Source organism: Nycticebus coucang, chromosome 20, assembly GCF_027406575.1.
Source record: "Nycticebus coucang isolate mNycCou1 chromosome 20, mNycCou1.pri, whole genome shotgun sequence".
NCBI lineage: Eukaryota > Metazoa > Chordata > Mammalia > Primates > Lorisidae > Nycticebus > Nycticebus coucang.
In genome coordinates this window covers 31,718,661-31,740,126 of record NC_069799.1, presented here as the reverse complement: position 1 = coordinate 31,740,126, position 21,466 = coordinate 31,718,661, and the positions used below count along the sequence as shown (strand labels likewise).

The 21,466-nt window shown below is 39.5% G+C and overlaps 1 pseudogene across 1 annotated transcript; it reads right to left on the bottom strand.

Annotated features, from left to right (window-relative positions):
• Nucleotides 1-18,180: 18,180 nt before the first annotated feature.
• Nucleotides 18,181-19,572, bottom strand: LOC128572736 (histone-binding protein RBBP4-like; annotated as a pseudogene). Its single transcript, XR_008376242.1, has one exon. The product of XR_008376242.1 is annotated as a histone-binding protein RBBP4-like (transcript).
• Between the last annotated feature and the right edge of the window lie 1,894 nt (nucleotides 19,573-21,466).

The window sequence follows — 21,466 nt, the reverse complement described above, 5'->3', positions numbered from 1 at the left end:
ACATCCTCCAAAATTGATCACACCTTAGGTCACAAGTCTAATCTCAGCAAATTTAAAAGAATAGAAATCATTCCTTGTATTTTCTTGGACCATCATGGAATAAAAATTGAACTCAGCAACAACAGGAATCTGCATATTCATACAAAGACATGGAAACTAAATAACCTTATGCTGAATGATAGCTGGATCATAAATGAGATTAATAAGGAAATTACCAAATTTTTGGAACTAAATAATAATGAAGACATGAATTACCAGAACCTGTGGGATACTGCAAAGGCAGTCCTAAGAAGGAAATTTATAGTATTGCAAGTCTTCCTCAAGAAAATGGAAAGACAGGAAGTCAACAACTTAATGGGACATCTCAAGCAACTTGAAAAGGAAGAGTATTCCAACCCCCAACCCAAAAGAAGAAAAGAAATAACCAAAATTAGAGCAGAATTAAATGCAATCAAAAACAAGAAAATTATTCAAAAGATCAATGAATCAAAAAGTTGATTTTTTGAAAAGTTTAATAAAATTGATAAAACTTCGGTTAACCTAACCAGAAATAGAAAAGTAAAATCCCTAATATCATCAATCAGAAATGACAAATGTGAAATAACAACAGACACCTCAGAAATCCAAAAAATCTTTAATGAATACTACAAAAAACTCTATTCTCAGAAATATGAAAATCTGAAAGAAATAGACCAATACTTGGAAACACACCACCTACCCAGACTTAACCAGAAAGAATTAGAAATGTGAACAGACCTATATCAAGTAGTGAAATAGTATCAACTATACGAAATCTTCCAAAAAGAAAAGTCTAGGACAAGATGGCTTCACATAAGAATTCTACCACACGGGCCGCGCCTATGGCTCAGTGAGTAGGGCGCCGGCCCCATATGCCGAGGGTGGCAGGTTCAAACCCAGCCCCGGCCAAACTGCAACAAAAAAATAGCCGGGCGTTGTGACGGGTGCCTGTAGTCCCAGCTGCTTGGGAGGCTGAGGCAAGAGAATTGCGTAAGCCCAAGAGTTAGAGGTTGCTGTGAGCCGTGTGACGCCACGGCATTCTACCAAGGGCAGTACGGTGAGACTCTGTCTCTACAAAAAAAAAAAAAAAAAAAAAGAATTCTACCACAGCTTTGAAGAGGAACTAGTACCTATATTACTTAGCATTTTCCAAAACATAGAAAAAGAAGGAATAGTTCCCAACACATTCTATGAAGCAAATATCACCACAATCCCCAAACCAGGAAAAGACCAACAAGAAAAGAAAATTATACACCAATATGTTTGATGAATATAGATGCAAAAATATTCAATAAGATCCTAGCAAACAGAATCCAGCAACACATCAAACAAATTAGACACCATGACCAAGTGGTTTTTATCCCAGGGTCTCAAGGTTGGTTCAATATACATAAATCTATAAATATAATACATCATATAAGCAAAATAAAAAACAAAGACCATATGATTCTCTCCATTGATGCAGAAAAAGCTTTTGACAATCCAGCATCCTTTCATGATCGGAACACTTAAGAAAATAGGTATAGGCTCAGTGCCTGTGGCTCAAGCAGCTAAGGTGCCAGCCACATACACCTGAGCTGGTGGGTTTGAATCCAGCCTGGGCCTGCCAAACAACAATGACAGCTGCAACCAAAAAATAGCCTGGCATTGTGGTGGGCGCCTGTAGTCCAAGCTACTTGGGAGGCTGAGGCAAGAAAATCACTTAAGCCCAGGAGATGGAGGTTGCTGTGAGCTGTAATGCCATGGCACTCTACTCAGGGGGACAGCTTGAGGCATTGTCTCAAAAAAAAAAAAAAAAAAAAAAAAGAAAGAAAAGAAAATAAGTATAGGTATAGAAGGGACATTTCTTAAACTGATAGAGGCCATCTACAGCAAACCCACAGCCAATATTGTATTGAATGGAGTAAAATTGAAAAAATTTCCATTCACATCAGGAACCAGGCAAGGATGCCGATTGTCTCCACTGCTTTTTAACCCTGTAATGGAAGTCTTAGCCATCACAATTAGGCAAGACAAGGCAATCAAAGGTATCCAAATACAGTCGGAGGAGGTCAAACTTTCAGTCTTCAAAGATGATATGATTATATACCTAGAAAATCCCAGGGACTCAACTACAAAACTCTTAGAAGTAATCAAAGAAAACAGTAGTGTCTCAGGATACAAAATCAGTACTCGCAAATCAGTAGCTTCTATATATCCCAACAATAGTCAAGCTGAAAAAGCAGTCATGGACTCTATTCCTTTTATAGTAGTCTAAAAGAAGATAAAATATGTCAGAATTTACCTAACATAGGACGTGAAAGACCTCTATAAAGAGAACTACGAAACTCTGAGAAAAGAAATAGCTGAAGATGTTAACAAATGGAAAAATATACCATGCTCATGGCTGGGAAGAATCAACATTGTTTTTTTTTTGGTAGAGACAGAGTCTCACTTTATGGCCCTTGGTAGAGTGCCGTGGCCTCACACAGCTCACAGCAACCTCCAACTCCTGGGCTTAAGCGATTCTCTTGCCTCAGCCTCCCGAGTAGCTGGGACTACAGGCGCCCCCACAATGCCTGGCTATTTTTTGGTTGCAGTTTGGCCGGGGCCAGGCTTGAACCTGCCACCCTCGGTATATGGGGCCGGCGCCTTGCCAACTGAGCCACAGGTGCCGCCCAGAATCAACATCGTTAAAATGTCCTTATTACCCAAAGCAATCTACAGATTTAATGCAATCCCTATTAAAGTACCACTGTCATACTTTAAAGATCTGGAAAAAATAGTACTTCTTCTTTTATTTACTTTTTTTTTAGAGACAATCTCACTTTATCGCTCTTGGTAGAATGTTCTGGCATCACAGCTCACAGCAACCTCTAACTCCTGGCCTTGGGCAATTCTCTTGCCTCAGCCTCCTGAGTAGCTGGGACTACGGGCACCTCACAATGCACAATGTCTGGCTATTTTTTTGTTGGAGTTTGGCCAGGACTGGGTTCAAACCTGCCACCCTTGATATATGGAACTGGCGTCCTACCCACTGAGCCACAGGCATTGCCCAAAATAGTACTTCATTTTATATGGAATCAGAATAAACCTCAAACAACCAAGACATTACTCATAAATAAAAACAAATCAGGAGGTATCCCGCTACCAGACTTTAGACTATACTATAAATCTACAGTGATCAAAACAGCATGGTACTGGCACAAAAATAGACAGGTAGATATATGAAACAGAACAGAGAACCAAGAGATCATCATTTGATCTTTGATAAGCCCATCAACAATATAAATTGGGGGAAAGATTCTCTATTTAACAAAGGGTGCTGGGTGAACTGGATGGCAACTTGTAGAAAACTGAAACTGGACCCACACCTTTCACCTCTAACAAAAATTGACTCTCACTGGATAAAAGATTTAAACTTAAGACATGAAACTATAAAGATTCTTGGGGAGAGTACAGGGGAAACACTTGAAGAAATTGGCCTGGGAGAATACTTTATGAGGAGGACCCCTGGGCAATTAAAGCAACACCAAAAATACATTACTGGGATCTGATCAAACTAAAAAGTTTCTGCACACCCAAGAACATAGTAAGTAAAGCAAGCAGACAGTCCTTAGAATGGGAGAGGATATTTGCAGGTTTTTGACAAAGGTTTGATAACCAGAATCCACAGAGAGCTCAAACTTATTATAAGAAAAAAAGAAGTGATCCCATTTCTTTGTGGGCAAGGGGCTTGAACAGCAGCTTCTCTGAAGATAGGCGCATGGCCTACAGACACATGAAAAAATGCTTATCATCTTTAATCATCAGAGAAATGCAAATCAAAACCACTTTGATGTAAACTTGTCTCTTTTATTAAATCATGGACACATAGATCATGTATACATTAATGCATTTATGGGGTACAATGTGCTGATTTCACATAGAATTAGGAATGCTTACATCATACTGGTTAATTGACGTAAAGTTATAACCTCAGGTATACTCTTTACATTTAAGCAGGACACTTCAGTTCAGTGGTTATGAAAAAAGAAAACAAACATCATAAAGACATGATAGTTATGTCATAGACTGTGTAGAAAGATAATGCATAATAAGTGAGTCATTTCATTAAAAAAAAAAAAATAACACTTTGGGGTGGCGCCTGTGGCTCAGTGAGTAGGACGCCAGTCGCCATATGCAGAAGGTGGTGGGTTCAAACCCAGCCCCGGCCAAACTGCAACCAAAAAATAGCCGGGCGTTGTGGCGCGCGCCTGTAGTCCCAGCTGCTCAGGAGGCTGAGGCAAGAGAATCACGTAAGCCCAAGAGTTAGAGGTTGCTGTGAGCCGTGTGACGCCACGGCACTCTACCCGAGGGTGGTACGGTGAGACTCTGTCTCTACAAAAAAAAAAAAAAAACCACTTTGAGATATCATCTAACTCCAATAAGAGTAGCCCACATAACAAAATTCCAAAACTGCAGATGTTGGCCTGGATGTGGAGAAAAGGGAACACTTCTGCACTGCTCAGGGCAATGCAACCTAATACGTTCCTTTTGGAAAAATGTTTGGAGAACACTCAGGAATCTAAAAGTAGATCTGCCATTCGATCCTGCAATTTCTCTACTCAGTGTATATCCAAAAGACCAAAAATCACTTTACAACAAAAACATTTGCACCAGATTGTTCATTGCAGCTCAATTCATAATAGTCAAGACATGGAAGAAGCCCAAGTGTCCATCAACCCCTGAATGGATTAATAAATTGTGGTAAATGTATACCATGGAATATTATGCACCCTTAAAAAAGGTGGAGACTTTACCTCTTTTATGTTTACGTGGGTGGAGCTGGAAAATATCCTACTTAGTAAAGTATCTCAAGAATGGTAGAAAACATTTCAAATGTACTCAGTACTATTATGAAACAAATTTACAATTATTCACACTTTCTTTTTTTTTTTTTGTAGAGACAGAGTCTCACTTGATGGCCCTCGGTAGAGTGCCATGGCCTCACACAGCTCACAGCAACCTCCAACTCCTGGGCTTAAGCGATTCTCTTGCCTCAGCCTCCCGAGTAGCTGGGACTACAGGCGCCCGCCACAGTGCCCTGCTATATTCACACTTTCATATGAAAGATAAATCACAACTATAGCCCAGGATGAAGGAGGGATAGAAGGTGAGAGGGAGATTTCATGGAGGGAGGGTAAATGGCAGGACTACACCTATGGTGTATATTGCAAGGGTACATGTCTAATCTATTAAGTATAGAGTATAAATGCCCTAATACAATAATTAAGTAAATGAGGTGAAGGATATATTAACTAGTTCAACATAAGCATTCCAAATTATATATAAAATCAGCAAATTGTACCCCATAAATGCGTTAACGTATTCATTATCTATGTGTTTATGACTTAATAAAAAAATAATAATAAATATTTTTAAAGAGATGAAGACTTTACATCTTTTACATTTACCTGGATGGAGCTGAAACACATTCTCAGTAAAGTATCACAAGAATGGAAAGATAAATATTCAATGTGCTCCATACTAATATGAAACCAATACATAAACAATGACATGCTCATATAAACAACAAAACACAAATACTGTCTAATACAGGGGCAGGAGAACAAGGAGGAAGAGGGGAGGAGGGAAAATGAGTGACAGAAGAAAGGAGGGCATGAGGTGAGATCTCACCTAATGTACACATTGTGAGGTTGTATAACATGCCCCCTGTGTGAGGGGCTCTTTTACAACTGGAACTTTACCCTGGAAGTGAGAACAGTGTAATATAAATTTATACCCTCGTATTAATTTGAAATTAAAAAATTTTTTAAAAACCGACAAAGTTATTATTTACAGTAGAGTCCTGAACAAAATTTATCTTTAACCCTACCCACAGCAAGTACTTGCTGTGGATTCTTATTATAATAAGTGGAAGAGAGAACATCTGTTATTTCAGTCTTCATAAACTAACTGGCTAATCATCGACTTATGATGTCACTAAGAATATCACTTTAATCAAATAGGTTCTGCCAATTGTCACTATTTATTATTTGGCAGTGGTAGATTGTAAGAGCCCTAAAGAGAAGGGTCTCGGCTTCTCCATTTTCCTGTCTTCCCTGGAGATCCAAGCCAAGAGTTTGGGACCAAGTAGGTACACAGTGACACCTCTTGAATGTGCTGCTGATTCAAGTTCAGTCCCACAACAGAGTCTCAAGCACTAGAAATCTGAGGACATTTTGCACTACTATGGGGCACCAGAGAGAACTACAGGGTTCGCTTTTAACAAAAGACAGACAATGTGGCTTGGCACCCGTTGCACAGTGGTTATGGCACCAGCCACATATACTAAGGGTGGCAGGTTTGAACCTGGCCCAGGCCATCTAAAAAAAACAACAACAATGACAACTGCATCAAAAAAATAGCTGGGTGTTTTGGCCGGCACCTGTAGTCCCAGATAATTGGGAGGCTGAGGCAAGAGAATCACTTAGGCCCCAGAGTCTGAGGTTGCTGTGAGCTGTGACGTTACTGCACTCTACCAAGGGCAAAAAAGTGACACTCTTAAAAAAAAAAAAAGAGAACGTGAATTGTAGACACTGATTTAATTTCATTCCTAAAGGTCTAAACATCTATCTGAAAACTTACAGAGAGAAACAAAAACTGCCACTAACTTATTTTCCTTTTACACGATTTCATAATATGGTGATAGGATTTCACTTACTGTTCTCTAGACAGGTAATGCCAGCAGCACTGAAGGATTGGCATTCCAAACTATATTTGGAGTCCAGTAAAGACATGGAATAAATAGTTTGGGGGAAGTGACATTGTAGTTTCCTTCTCTTCTGTTTGTAAACACAAACTGGTTTTCTGGCAAGAGGAGAGAAGGTTGTTTGCTTCTGCTTTATTTTCACATCTGTAATAGTAATATGCTTTTAAAAAATTCAAGTTATAGAAATAGTTGTGTTTGTGTGGTAAAGTCCCTGTTGTAGATGTGCCCCTCACCTAGGAGGTGTGCCATATATCCTTACATTGTGCCCCTTAGATGACAGCACACAAGTCCCCCTTCCTCTAATTTTTATATTATTTCACTATAAAAACCAAACATTCTTACAATTAATTTGAATAAATTATTCAAAGAAATTTGTGTTCAATTTTGTTCCCTTACTTAGGAATGCAGGGCACTAGATCTTTTCAGACTAATTGCCTCCTATATATTTTAACACTCTACAGGGAAACTTGTTTTTTTCCCCACATTTTATAAAAGTATGGCAAGCTGAGTCTAAGTCTACCACTCTGGTTTCCTCAGCCTAAGTCTTCTAGTTCTTGGAGTAAAATTCTAAATTTTCAATTTTTTTCTGATTTTTCCAAATGCCTATTTCCCATCTTATTTGCATTATCAATTTTTTTCTTTATTGTCCATGTCAAACAGATGCAGTATTTTTGTTGTTTGCTATTTCTTTACTTAACAATGGGTGATTGTTTTATAAATTGTTAGTTTTTATGAATTTCTGAATATGTCACATAAGAAAAAGGCAGACAACAATTTGTACCTTTATTCTTTTTATCTTGCCTAGGGACACACACTCCTTACCAGAATGCCTTTGCATTGAGATTCCCCATTGGAAACTGTACTGGATGTATTCTCACCCACCCACCTGTCTTTTTTCCAGTCCTGAACTTGACACTTGTCTGAGGATGACCTACGATGTCCATACCATTTATGTTTTCTAAAGTTTTCCATAAATACCAGCCCCTGGGACATTTTCTCCCTGTAGACAGCCCATGTAGAAGTATGGGGGTAGACAGCCCATGTAGAAGTATGGGGGTAGAGCCCCTCAGGGGAGTAAATGAATGCCTTTCAGTCTGAGAGTACTCTCTCAGTATACCCTTCATCTAAACAGCTAAGCCATTGAGACTTTAATTTTTTTTTTTTTTGTATCCACCTCAGTTTTCATTTCTGGGAGACCCATTACTGTTCAGCCCATCAGATGCTGGTATTCAGGAGAAAATGCACAAATTATTTCTGCCCTGTGGTTGCTCACATATTAAAAAAAAAAAAAAAAAAAAAAAAAAAAGCTATCCCAAAGGATAAAGATAACCCATCCCCAGCAAGGTGTTTTGAAAACTTGCAACATAGTATATGCTTCATGTGCATTGAAAGCTAGGATGCAGTTTCTCCTGGGAAGGTGTAATTCTGTGAGCAGAATGAGGGCCGAGGATGTCCCAAGTATAGGGTGAGCTTCCTTAACACTTGAGTCAGAGATCTCTGTATTCCAGTCACCAGTGACTCTCCCTGAATTATTTTTTTGAGACAGAGTTTTACTTTGCCACCCTAAGTAGACCTCAAAGTCTTGGGTGCAAGAAATCTCTCAGTCTCTAAAGTAGCTGGAATTACAGGTGCCCACCACAATGCTTGGCTATTTTTTAGAGATGAGTGTCTCACTCTTGCTCAGACTGGTCTTGAAATCCTCAGCTCAAGCAATCGGCCTAACTCAGCTTCCCAGACTGCTAGAATTACAGATGTGAGTCATCACACCCAGATTTCTCTCTGAATTTTTTGCCTTGAAAAGTTTTGTTTCTTTATTTCAGCTTCAATTTTTCATTAACTGTAAAGTGTAATTTATCAATAGAACTTGAGCAATAAGAACAATTTCCTAAAGAGTCAAGACAGAAATAGAATCCAGAAAAGGGGAATTAAATATCTAGTCAAAGATTTCATTTCATTAAAAGATAGTTTTTACCATTTTTTCATTGAGTGAGTGTTTGATACATATGTCATTGTAACGGGGTGATTTCAAATGGAAACTGAGAGCTTAGCTCCACAATGATACCATGAAGAAGAAACAGACAGTGTAGATTGCTTTATGACTGCATGAAATTAATACATGTCCACAGAAAATGTGGTAGATCAAATGGTGAATTGTAAATATTCAGAAAACATCAATTCCTCTCTAACACACAGTAGAGAATTCATGACAGTTAACAGTCTGTTTCGTTTTCTGTCATCTGGAGGTCGGAGTTTAATGTTAAATACCATGAAAGTGGACTTGCAAACTTCGAGAACTGTTCTCAGATGATTATTTACTAAATGATTTGTTTTCATGGAATTCATAATTAAATGACATTATTATTGTCTGACAAAATATATAATTTTGCATTTCATGTTGACATAAAAATATAAGTACATTTTGATTTTCTTCCATTATGTAAACATCAACACTGAGTTTGTAGTATTTTGCTGGTTTTTTCAAACACTTGAGATTTTTTTCATCCAAGAGTAAATGAATAACCTTCACTGGGAACCAAAGGTCTGAATCCAGTGACTAAGACAAGGTCAATCTTGGTTCTTCAAAAACTGGTCATTAAGGGCCCAAGAAGTCTCCCCTGCAGGCTCCCAACCTCTTGACACCAGGCATGGGAGGAGCCCTTTATACTGAGAGAAGCTGTAGAGCCATGGACAGCTGGGGACCCTCAAACAGATGTGTGTGACAGAAGTGGGGGTTGATGAGATGCCCTTCCTGAAGGTGTAATTGATATTGTTCTGGGGCTGTTTCTAGATATTGTCCAATAGAATAAATGTGAAATTACAACTTATTGTCCAAAAAATGAATTCTTAATTATTGTAAGGGAATATTGCTGGTATAAGAACCAAGGATAAGATCTGGAAGCATCACATACAAGGGATTTCTTTCATAGAGAGGAAGAAACACATTTAGAAAAAAGTGGAAGATGAGGGCAGAATGGAGGGTGTAAAAATAATCTGCTAGATCACTAGATCAGAGATGTTTCATCCTATAGTCAGCCTATTCTTAGGAGGGGAATAAAGAAGGGTAGATGTTAAAGTTAGGATCGGCCAAAGTTTGGGCGGCGCCTGTGGCTCAGTGAGTAGGGCGCCGGCCCCATATGTCGAGGGTGGCGGGTTCAAACCCAGCCCCGGCCAAACTGCAACAAAAAAATAGCTGGGCATTGTGGCAGGTGCCTGTAGTCCCAGCTGCTTGGGAGGCTGAGGCAAGAGAATTGCATAAGCCCAAGAGTTAGAGGTTGCTGTGAGCCATGAGATGCCACGGCACTCTACCCGAGGGCGGTGCAGTGAGACTCTGTCTCTACAAAAAAAAAAAAAAAAGAATCGGCCAAAGTTTAGGGTCCTGAGGAAAGAAAAAAGAATTTTAGAAAAACTTGATGAGAAGTATTTGTTTTGACGCTGAAGAAAGAACAGTTCAACTAATTATTTATGAGCAATAAATAAGAGTTTGAAGAGTCTATGCCTGGCCTTGTCATAGGTAAAATAGGGAGTATCACCTAAGTCATAATGGCAAGTGTTGTTTTTTTCAGTGAGCTGCTCTTGAGAACACAGAAGATGAGGGAATTTCTTTAATCACAGCTACTTTCCAGGATTAATTGCACACCCCATCATCTGCCACCACTTTCCCTTGCCTTACATATGACTTCCATCTCATTTTTTCTGAGTAGTTTACTTTATATGAACTTGGTGAATGTAAGTAATGTGCTTTGCTGAATTCTATGAGTAGTTGTATTAAATTATAAAACTTGTGGAGAGGGTTATGGGAACTCCTGATTTATAGACAGTTCCTCAAAATTATAGAAGTTCAATTGGGGCTTGCCACTGGCATCTGCACTAAGAGCAGTGTGGTGGGACTGAGCCCTGAACTTGTGAGATCTATGTTAACTCTGAGTGGTGTCAAAATTAAATTTTATAGTAACAGTTGATGTTGGAATATTCATTGGGGTTCAGCAAACTGCCTGCCTTTGGTGTCAGAAGTGTTGTCAAAGGAAGGCATCAAGAGGGTTGGGCTGGAAAGAGACTGCAACTGTGCCAGAAAGGGAGGATGTGATCTCCTGCACATAGACTGTCTCACCACAAATTGTGCAGTGATTCTTCATCACCTCCTGGCAAGGCTCCACCCTCTGGAATCCAGCTCACAGCTCCTTTACTCCTAGAACATTCACCAATTCCCCACACCAGTGCCCAGAAGACTCCAGACTTCTCCCTACGCCAACATGTTGAATCTGTAGCAACAACCCGGCCCTTCTTCAGTGGAAATTTATTAAGGCAAAGTTTCTAGACATTCCTGGAAAAAAAAAACAACTCACAAATCACAAACAAATCTTTGATTGTTCAGAAGGGGACTTTGGTACTTAGACATCATAAGGCATACAGAAGGAAAAAAGACTAGGTTCATGGTTGCTGAGGCAAAATGGTTACATTCTTGCAATGCTTAGGAAAATTTACATTTTTCAAAGGATAAGTGAATGCCTGAACAGAAAAAGAGAGTGAAGGAAGAATCGATTATGTCATTGTCCCTGGGTATGTAGAAGAATAATTAATTTTGTCTCTGTCCTACCCTTGGAAGATAAACTTGTAGTAAATATTATTAGTATTGAATTAAACAGACTTTAGTTTTAGGAGCTAGACTTATCCTGCAGACCTAAAGGTACTGTTGCAGAAAGACGAGGCCCAATGGAGAGAAAGAGCACCCAAATACCAGGTTTATAAGAGGAAGGGCTTTATTTACCAGCTGGGAGAAAATGGCATAGAATTCCAAATGGCCACACTCCCCAACTGGCTTGGTCTTTCCCTTTTTATCTCCAGTCAAAAAGTTCCAACCCACAGGTACCTTTCTCTTTGGCCAGTTTTAATCAAGCGGGAGATGCTATTCCAGCTCCCACAGAACTGCAGGATTTCACAGAAGTGGACATTTCCAAGTTCCAGGAAGTTAAGTCTACAAATTCCCAAGAGCTGAGTCACCCTGGAGAGGACCCCACAGGTGTATTCTTTTTTTTTTTCCCCCTTTTTTTCTTTTTTTATTGTTGGGGATTCATTGAGGGTACAATAAGCCAGTTACACTGATTGCAATTGTTAGGTAAAGTCCCTCTTGCAATCATGTCTTGCCCCCATAAAGTGTGACACACACTAAGGCCCCACCCCCCTCCCTCCATCCCTTTTTCTGCTTCCCCCCCATAACCTTAATTGTCATTAATTGTCCTCATATCAAGAGTGAGTTCATAGGATTCATGCTTCTCCATTCTTGTGATGCTTTACTAAGAATAATGTCTTCCACTTCCATCCAGGTTAATACGAAGGATGTAAAGTCTCCATTTTTTTTAATGGCTGAATAGTATTCCATGGTATACATATACCACAGCTTGTTAATCCATTCCTGGGTTGGTGGGCATTTAGGCTCTTTCCACATTTTGGCGATTGTAAATTGAGCTGCAATGAACAGTCTAGTACAAGTGTCCTTATGATAAAAGGATTTTTTTCCTTCTGGGTAGATGCCCAGTAATGGGATTGCAGGATCAAATGGGAGGTCTAGCTTGAGTGCTTTGAGGTTTCTCCATACTTCCTTCCAGAAAGGTTGTACTAGTTTGCAGTCCCACCAGCAGTGTAAAAGTGTTCCCTTCTCTCCAAATCCACGCCAGCATCTGTAGTTTTGAGATTTTGTGATGTGGGCCATTCTCACAAATGGTTAGATGATATCTCAGGGATGTTTTTATTTGCATTTCTCTAATATATAGAGATGATGAACATTTTTTCATATGTTTGTTAGCCATTCCTCTGTCGTCTTTAGAGAAAGTTCTATTCATGTCTCTTGCCCATTGATATAAGGGATTGTTGGCTTTTTTCATGTGGATTAATTTGAGTTCTCTATAGATCCTGGTTATCAAGCTTTTGTCTGATTGAAAATATGCAAATATCCTTTCCCATTCTGTGGGTTGTCTCTTTGCTTTGGTTATTGTCTCCTTAGCTGTACAGAAGCTTTTCAGTTGAATGAAGTCCCATTTGTTTACTTTTGTTGTTGTTGCAATTGCCATGGCAGTCTTCTTCATGAAGTCTTCCCCCAGGCCAATATCTTCCAGTGTTTTTCCTATGCTTTCTTTGAGGATTTTTATTGTTTCATGCCTTAAATTTAAGTCCTTTATCCATCTTGAGTCAATTTTTGTGAGTGGGGAAAGGTGTGGGTCCAGTTTCAGTCTTTTACATGTAGACATCCAGTTCTCCCAACACCATTTATTGAATAGGGAGTCTTTCCCCCAAGGTAAGTTCTTGTTTGGTTTATCGAAGATTAGGTGGTTGTAAGATGTTAGTTTCATTTCTTGGTGTTCAATTCGATTCCAAGTGTCTATGTCTCTGTTTTTGTGCCAGTACCATGCTGTCTTGAAAACTATGGCTTTGTAGTACAGACTAAAATCTGGTATGCTGATGCCCCCAGCTTTAGTTTTGTTACTAAGAACTGCCTTAGCTATACGGGGTTTTTTCCGGTTCCATACAAAACGCAGAATCATTTTTTCCAAATCTTGAAAGTACGATGTAGGTACTTTGATAGGAATGGCATTGAATAGGTAGATTGCTTTGGGAAGTATAGACATTTTAACAATGTTGATTCTTCCAATCCATGAGCATGGTATGTTCTTCCATTTGTTAATATCCTCTGCTATTTCCTTTCTGAGGAGATCATAGTTTTCTTTATAGAGGTCCTTAACCTCCTTCGTTAGGTATATTCCTAGGTATTTCATTGTCTTTGAAACTATGGTGAAGGGAGTTGTGTCCTTAATTAGCTTCTCATCTTGACTGTTATTGGTGTATACAAAGGCTACTGACTTGTGGACATTGATTTTATATCCTGAAACATTACTGTATTTTTTGATGACTTCTAGGAGTCTTGTGGTTGAGTCTTTGGGGTTCTCTAAGTATAAGATCATGTCATCAGCAAAGAGGGAGAGTTTGACCTCCTCTGCTCCCATTTGGATTCCCTTGATTTCCTTGTCTTGCCTAATTGTATTGGCTAGAACTTCCAGCACTACGTTGAATAGTAAAGGTGACAGAGGACAACCTTGTCTGTTTCCAGTTCTAAGAGGAAAAGCTTTCAGTTTTACTCCATTCAGTAAAATATTGGCTGTGGGTTTGTCATAGATAGCATCAATCAGTTTTAGAAATGTGCCGCCTATGTTTATACTCTTCAGTGTTCTAATTAGAAAAGGATGCTGGATTTTATCAAATGCTTTTTCTGCATCTATTGAGAGGATCATGTGATCTTTATTTTGGCCTCTGTTGATATGGTGGATAACGTTTATGGACTCGCGTATGTTAAACTGGCCTTGCATCCCTGGGATAAAGCCTACTTGATCATGATGAATGACTTTTTTGATGATAAGCTGTAATCTATTGGCTAGGATTTTGTTGAGAATTTTTGCATCTATATTCATGAGTGAGATTGGTCTGAAATTCTCCTTTTTGTTTGGGTCTTTTCCTGGTTTTGGTATCAGGGTGATGTTTGCTTCATAGAATGTGTTGGGGAAGATTCCTTCTTCCTCAGTTTTTTGGAATAATTTCTGCAGTACAGGAATCAGCTCTTCCTTGAAGGTTTGATAGAATTCTGGAGTGAAGCCATCTGGACCAGGGCATTTTTTAGTTGGAAGCTTTTTTATTGTTTCTTTGATCTCAGTGCTTGAAATTGGTCTGTTCAGGAGGTCTATTTCTTCCTGGCTAAGTCTAGGGAGAGGGTGTGATTCCAAATATTGATCCATTTCCTTCACATTGTCAAATTTCTGGGCATAGAGTTTCTGGTAGTATTCAGAGATGATCTCTTGTATCTCTGTGGGATCAGTTGTTATTTCCCCTTTATCGTTTCTGATTGAGGTTACTAGAGATTTTACTTTTCTATTTCTAGTTAGTCTGGCCAATGGTTTATCTATTTTATTTATTTTTTCAAAAAACCAACTCCTTGTTTCATTAATTTTCTGAATGATTCTTTTGTTTTCAATTTCATTGATCTCTGATTTGATTTTGGATATTTCTTTTCTTCTACTGAGTTTAGGCTTAGATTGTTCTTCTTTTTCCAATTCCATAAGATCTCTTGTGAGATTGTTGATGTGCTCTCTTTCTCTTTTTCGAATGTAGGCATCTAAAGCGATGAATTTTCCTCTCAAAACTGCTTTTGCAGTATCCCAGAGGTTTTGGTAGCTTGTGTCTTCATTGTTGTTATGCTCAAGGAAGTTAATGATTTCCTGTTTATTTCTTCCTGCACCCATCTGTTATTCAACAGAAGATTGTTTAATTTCCATGCCTTTGGGTGGGGTCGAGCATTTTTGTTAGAGTTGAGTTCCACCTGTAGTTCCTTATGGTCTGAGAAGATACAAAGTAAAATTTCAATTCTTTTGATTCTGTTGATATTTGTTTTGTGTCCCAGGATATGATCAATTTTGGAGAATGTTCCATGGGGTGATGAGAAGAATGTATATTCTTTGTCTTTGGGGTGGAGTGTTCTATATGCGTCTATCAAGCATAGTTGGTCTAAGGTCTCATTAAAATCTCTTATATCTTTGTGTAATTTCTGTTTAGAGGATCTGTCCAGCTCTGTAAGAGGAGTGTTAAAGTCCCCTGTTGGTATGGTATTATCAGATATCATATTGCTCAGACTGAGTAAGGTCTGCTTCAAGAATCTGGGAGCATTTAAATTTGGTGCATAAATATTTAGAATTGAAATGTCTTCTTGTTGTATTTTTCCCTTGACCAATATAAAGTGACCATCTTTGTCTTTTTTGACTTTAGTTGCTTTAAATCCACATGTATCTGAAAATAAGATTGCAACTCCTCTTTTCTTCTGAATTCCATTTGCCTGAAAAATTGTCTTCCAACCCTTGACTCGGAGCTTTAATTTGTCTTTTGAAGCCAGGTGTGTTTCTTGCAGACAGCAAATGGATGGCCTGTGTTTTTTAATCCAGTCAGCCAATCTATGTCTCTTCAGTGGGGAATTCAAGCCATTAACATTTATGGAGATAATTGATAAGTGTGGTAGTATTCTATTCGTCTTATTTGGTGAGAGTCCATTGCTTAGTTTTATCTTTTGCATCACTGTGGAGGTTAGGTTCTGTCCTTTGATTTCTGAGTTCTTACTTTGCTGCTGATCCATTGTGGTGGTCAGTGTGCAGAACAGGTTGAAGTATTTCCTACAGAGCTGGTCTTGTTGTGGTGAATTTCCTCAATGTTTGTATATCCGTAAATGATTTGATTTCTCCGTCAATTTCTCCGAAGCTTAGCTTAGCAGGGTACAGAATTCTGGGCTGAAAATTGTTCTGTTTAAGTAGATTAAAGGTAGATGACCATTGTCTTCTTGCTTGGAAAGTTTCATTAGAGAAGTCTGTGGTCACTCTGATGGATTTGCCCCTGTAGGTCAACTGGCGCTTACTCCTAGCAGCTTGCAGAATCTTTTCTTTTGTCTTGACTTTGGACAGGTTCATCACAATGTGTGTTGGAGAAGCTCGGTTAGAGTTGAAGCGACCTGGGGTCCGATAGCCCTCTGAAAGCAGTGTGTCAGAATCTTTGGTGATGTTTGGGAAATTTTCTTTTATAATATTCTCTAGTATGGCTTCCATTCCTCTGGGGCATTCTTCTTCCCCTTCTGGAATTCCTATAACTCGTATGTTGGAACGCTTCATAAAGTCCCATAATTCTGACAGTGAACGTTCTGCTTTCTCTCTCTTCTTTTCTGCCTCTTTTACTATCTGAGTTATCTCAAAAACTTTGTCTTCTACCTCCGAAATTCTTTCTTCTGCATGGTCTAACCTGTTGCTGATACTTTCCATTGCATCTTTAAGGTCCCTGATTGACTCTTTCATTTCCTTCAGCTCTGCTATATCCTTTTTATATTCTTCATATTGTTCATCTTTGATTTGATTCTGTTTTTGGATTTCCTTTTGGTTATTTTCCACTTTATTAGCAGTTTCCTTCATTGTTTCCATCATTTCTTTCATTGTTTTCAACATGTGTATTCTAACTTCCCTTTCTGTCATTCCTAACATTTCTGTATAGGTGGAATCCTCTGCAGTAGCTACCTCATGGTCCCTTGGCGGGGTTGTTCTGGACTGGTTCTTCATGTTGCCTGGAGTTTTCTGCTGATTCTTCCTCATGAGTGATTTCTTTTATCTGTTTCCTTGCCCTAATTTTCCTTTCACTTCCTCTTGCTCTTTAAGTTCTTGTGCCTGTGGAAGTTGTGGGTGGGTTTAGACGGATTGAACACACGCGACCACTTGCCGGTTTTCCACTGTTTTAGTCCTCCTCTTGGGGTCCAGAAGTCTCTCGTTGACTCCCTGTATCCTCATAGGAGTGATGATAGGCAGTTCCCACCAGCCAGAGATGCCTGGAATCCTATCTCCCCAGACTCACGGTGCCCAGATGCAAGGAAGCTGTTACTCGGCTGCCATCTTGCTCCGCCTCTCCACAGGTGTACTCTTGTGGTCTCCTTGAGAAGACCTGTTCTCCTAGACCTCACCCTTCTCAAGTATCTTCTCTCAGTACAATTTACATGTTTTTGCTTATAGGATTCCAGGAAGGAATTTTTTTTTTTTTTTATGTAGAAAAGCTATTTATTCCATTTTAAGCACTTACACAGTTAGTCATGGAGAGTAACAGGCCTGCTGATGAAACAGGTCACCCAAAATGGAAATTGCATCAAAGTAGTGGTCAAGGACTAACTCCTAAAAAAAAAAAAAGCCACTTTTATCAAGGATTAATTTAATTTTTAAAACAAATACAAGTTATTGATTCACTCTTCTCAACTTGACAGCATATCTGTGGCATTAACTGTCAGGTGAACACATACATCTTTACAACTTGGTGTAAAGTTTAAAAAAAAAACAAAACTATTTCACAGAAAGGAGAGAAACAATATGAAAGCAGTTCAAGAAATACACTAACAAGCAAAAAATATATGAGGAAAGAGGAACGTGTAGTTTTAACTTAACTGAAGAAACCAAGACTGGTCTACACAGGCAAATGTGCATCCTGGAAGGTTAGGTGTGAAGATTATTTAAAGTGGGAATATATGACTTGAATCTTCCCTATTTCCTGAATAAAAACAAAATCTTGCAATAGCAATATTTATACTTCCTGGCTCAGACACCTACATCATTTGGCTCTATTCCTTACTTACTCTAGCTTTTACTTAAATGAGTCTGAAAAACTTGGGGATACAGCATAAGAAGAAAAATAATCGCACATAATATTCCCCTTTCTGTGGCTACTTATAGACCTGGGTATGTTACTAGAAAATTCCTGAAGAAAATTTACATGTAAGTCTGTGGTTTTGCTGAATCAAGTTCCCCAGTTAGTATTTAGAAAACAACCACTGTTTAGGCTAATAGCACTATTGGTAGTATCTATTATAAAGAGATAGGCAAAAAAAGTCTGTGCGTCTCAAAACCAGTGTTAAATCAATCTCAAGGTTGAGAAGAAAAGAAGGGGAGCCTAAAATCACAAGAAATGCATAAATATCCCTTGTCCTTCTGGATCCACGCTTCCTTCAGGGTCCTCATCATTATAAATGTTCTCTGCCATCTGCCACACTTGCATGATATTGTCTTCTGATACAGAACAAATCACCCAAGGTTCATTAGGATTCCAAGAGAAATCAGATATCTTGGCAGTGAATAACCATGAATAAACAACAACTCTGGTGGCCTATCTTCTGCATCTTCTGGGGATTGTTCCTCTACAATTTTACTTAAGCCCCAGACATTCAGTCTGCGATCAGTACCACTAGAAGCCAAAATAGTCTCATTGTTAGGTGACCACTGAACCTGGAATATTTCATCCTTATGTGATTCAAAGGAATGCAACTTAAGCTTCAGATTTCGTAGATCCCACAAGGCAATGGTCTTGTCAGCTGATCCTGTAGCAAGAATAAACTCACTATAAGGATTGAAAGAGAGGCAGTTCACTTCAGCAGTGTGAGCATCCACTGAATGGCTTGGTTTGGAAGTATTGTTGGAATGAGCATCCCAAATCATAAGTTTCTGATCATCAGCAACTGACCCAAACAAAGACTCATGGAGCAGGTGCCAGGAAACATCTTCAACTACTACTGTATGCCCTGTAAAGATGGTCTTTGCATCCACCACCTTTCTTTCCTTTGGAACAGCACTGATGTCCCACAGGCAGATGGTATGACCATCTGAAGCACTAAGTAAGTGCCCACTGAGATTTGGGTTCCAAGAAAGTCCATAGCCTTCCTTCTGATTTCCACGAGACGTAAGTCTGGATTGCACTCTCCAGAAGGGTCTGGTTTAGAAGGATGTTTTGTATAGTCAAAAACAAGAACATCACTGGATGGAGTCTTTTTTGCAATGATGCAAGGATTTGGGGGCATATAACGGGCCGGTTTACTTCTCCTTCGTGGTTGATCTTGATTTCTATTTCAATTTTCCCACTAACAGAACCGAAACCTCCAAATTCTCCTTTTTCACTGTCCTAGTGTGATGCATCAAACTGAGCATCATCATTAGGGAGCTGCACACTAGCTATCACAAGGTGGTTTTGTTCATCTGATGTGTGTGTCCCCAGGATGAGTCAATGAATGCTGAAATTTTTCCCTTCTGTTCTGGTTACATCTGGAAGCCACTGTGCAGTTAGGCTGGGCCACTCCAGAGCATGGGTCATCACCAAATCATAAAGAAAAGGGGTGTTCTTTTTCCATGTTTTGTATTCCATGTTGATTACACGTTCTTCCACAGCGTCGTCAAAGGCTGCTTCCTTGTCTGCCATGGCAAGCAAGCAAGCAGCTGGGGTGATGCTGGGGTGATGCTGGGGTGGAGCGTTGCAGGAGGGGCAGCAAGCCTTTTGTCACTCGCTCCGCGTGCATGCAGCGGTATGAGAGCTGACTCGCGCACCTTCGCGCCAACCTCAGCCAATTGGAGCGCATCGAACGGCAGGATGGGCGGATAGCCATGTTCACTCAGGAAGGAAATTTTTTAAAGAGTAATCTGTGACAACTTTTACCCGTCCTTCAGATCCTGGATGATACCTATTGTTAGTAACAACTATTCATTCGGAATTGAGTCTTGAATGATTCACCCTCTGGGCTTTCCCTTGCTTTTGCAAAAAAGGAGGTTTTTAGTTTCTTTTACAGCCACAGCCAACATTTCCACCAACTCTACACAGCCCCTATCATGGCTCTGTGATATCATTTCTGATTTGTTTTCTTTTTCCTAAATTCTCCTCCATTTGCAAAGTGTGGTTTGGGTACTTCTCTGGTGCCTAAATCTGCAATTATGGCTATGAGTTTAAAAAAACTAGCCCTAGACCTGTATTTTGTAAGAGCAAATGCAAATTAAAAGTAACAGAAGGAACACTAAAATTTGAATATAAAAGAAGAGATTTTGCTCTCTTCCTTTTTCTTAAATATTTTAATTTAGGTAATTTTGTAATGTAAGCACAGGTGGGTTCGCTCTGACTTGTAATCCCAGCACTCTAGGAGGCTGAGGTAGGTGGATTGCTTGAGCTCAGGCATTCAAGATGAGACTGAACAAGAGCAAGACCAGTTCTCTACTAAAAACATTTTTAAAAACTTGCTGGGTGGCTTGGCACCTGTGGTTCAGTGGCTAGGGTGCCAGCCGCATACACCAGAGCTGGTGAGTTCAAACCCAGCCCAGGCCTGTCAAACAACAATGACAACTACAACCAAAAAAAAAGCTGGGCATTGTGGTGGGTGCCTATAGTCCCAGCTACTTGGGAGACTGAGGCAAGAGAATCACTTAAGCCCAGGAATTTGAGCTTGCTGTGAGCTGTGACGCCACAGCACTCTACTGAGGGCAACATAGTGAGACCCTTTCTCAAAAAAAAAAAAAAAAACTTGCTGGGTGTTGTACTAGGTTCCTGCTACTTGGGAGGCTGAGGCAAGAGAAGCTCTCATAGCTAAGGTTTTGAGGTTTCCATGAATTATTATCTCATGACACTCTAGGGGAGACAGAGTGAGACTGTCACCAAAGTCTGCCTCTTTGAAATATGTCTACATAATTTTACCAAATAAAGAAGATTTTTGTCTTTAAAAAAAAAGAAGTCATCTTTCTCTAGGACTCTGGAATCTTTTCTTTAAAATATAAATAATTAAACCAGGAGTGGTAGCTCATGTCTGTAATCCTAGCACTCTGGGAGGCTGAGGCAGGTGATTGCCTGATCTCAGCAGTTTGAGACCAGCCTGAGCAACAGTTATTGAGAAGGGTGAGGTCTAGGAGAACAGGTCTTCTCAAGGAGACTACAAGGACACACCTGCAGGGTCCTCTTCAGAATGACTAAGCGCTTGGGATTTGTAAACTTAACTTCCTGGAACTTGGAAATTTCCACTCCTGTGAAATCCTGTAGTTCTATTGGGACTGGAATAGCATCTCCTGCTTGATTCAAACTGGCCAATTAGAAGGGCACATATGGATTAGAACTTTTTGACTGGAGATAAATAGGGAAAGACCAGGCCAGTTGGGGAGCCTGGCCATTTAGAATTCTTCTATGCTGTAAGCTCCTGGACAGTGATAAAGCCCATCCTCTTATAAACATGGTGTTTGGGTGCTCTTTCTCTCCATTGGGCCTCATCTTCCTACAATATTTTGACCTAAAGAAAAACTAACTGGGTGTTTTGGCAGACACCTGTAGTCCCAGCTACTTGGGAGGCTGAGGCAAGAGGATAGCTTGAGC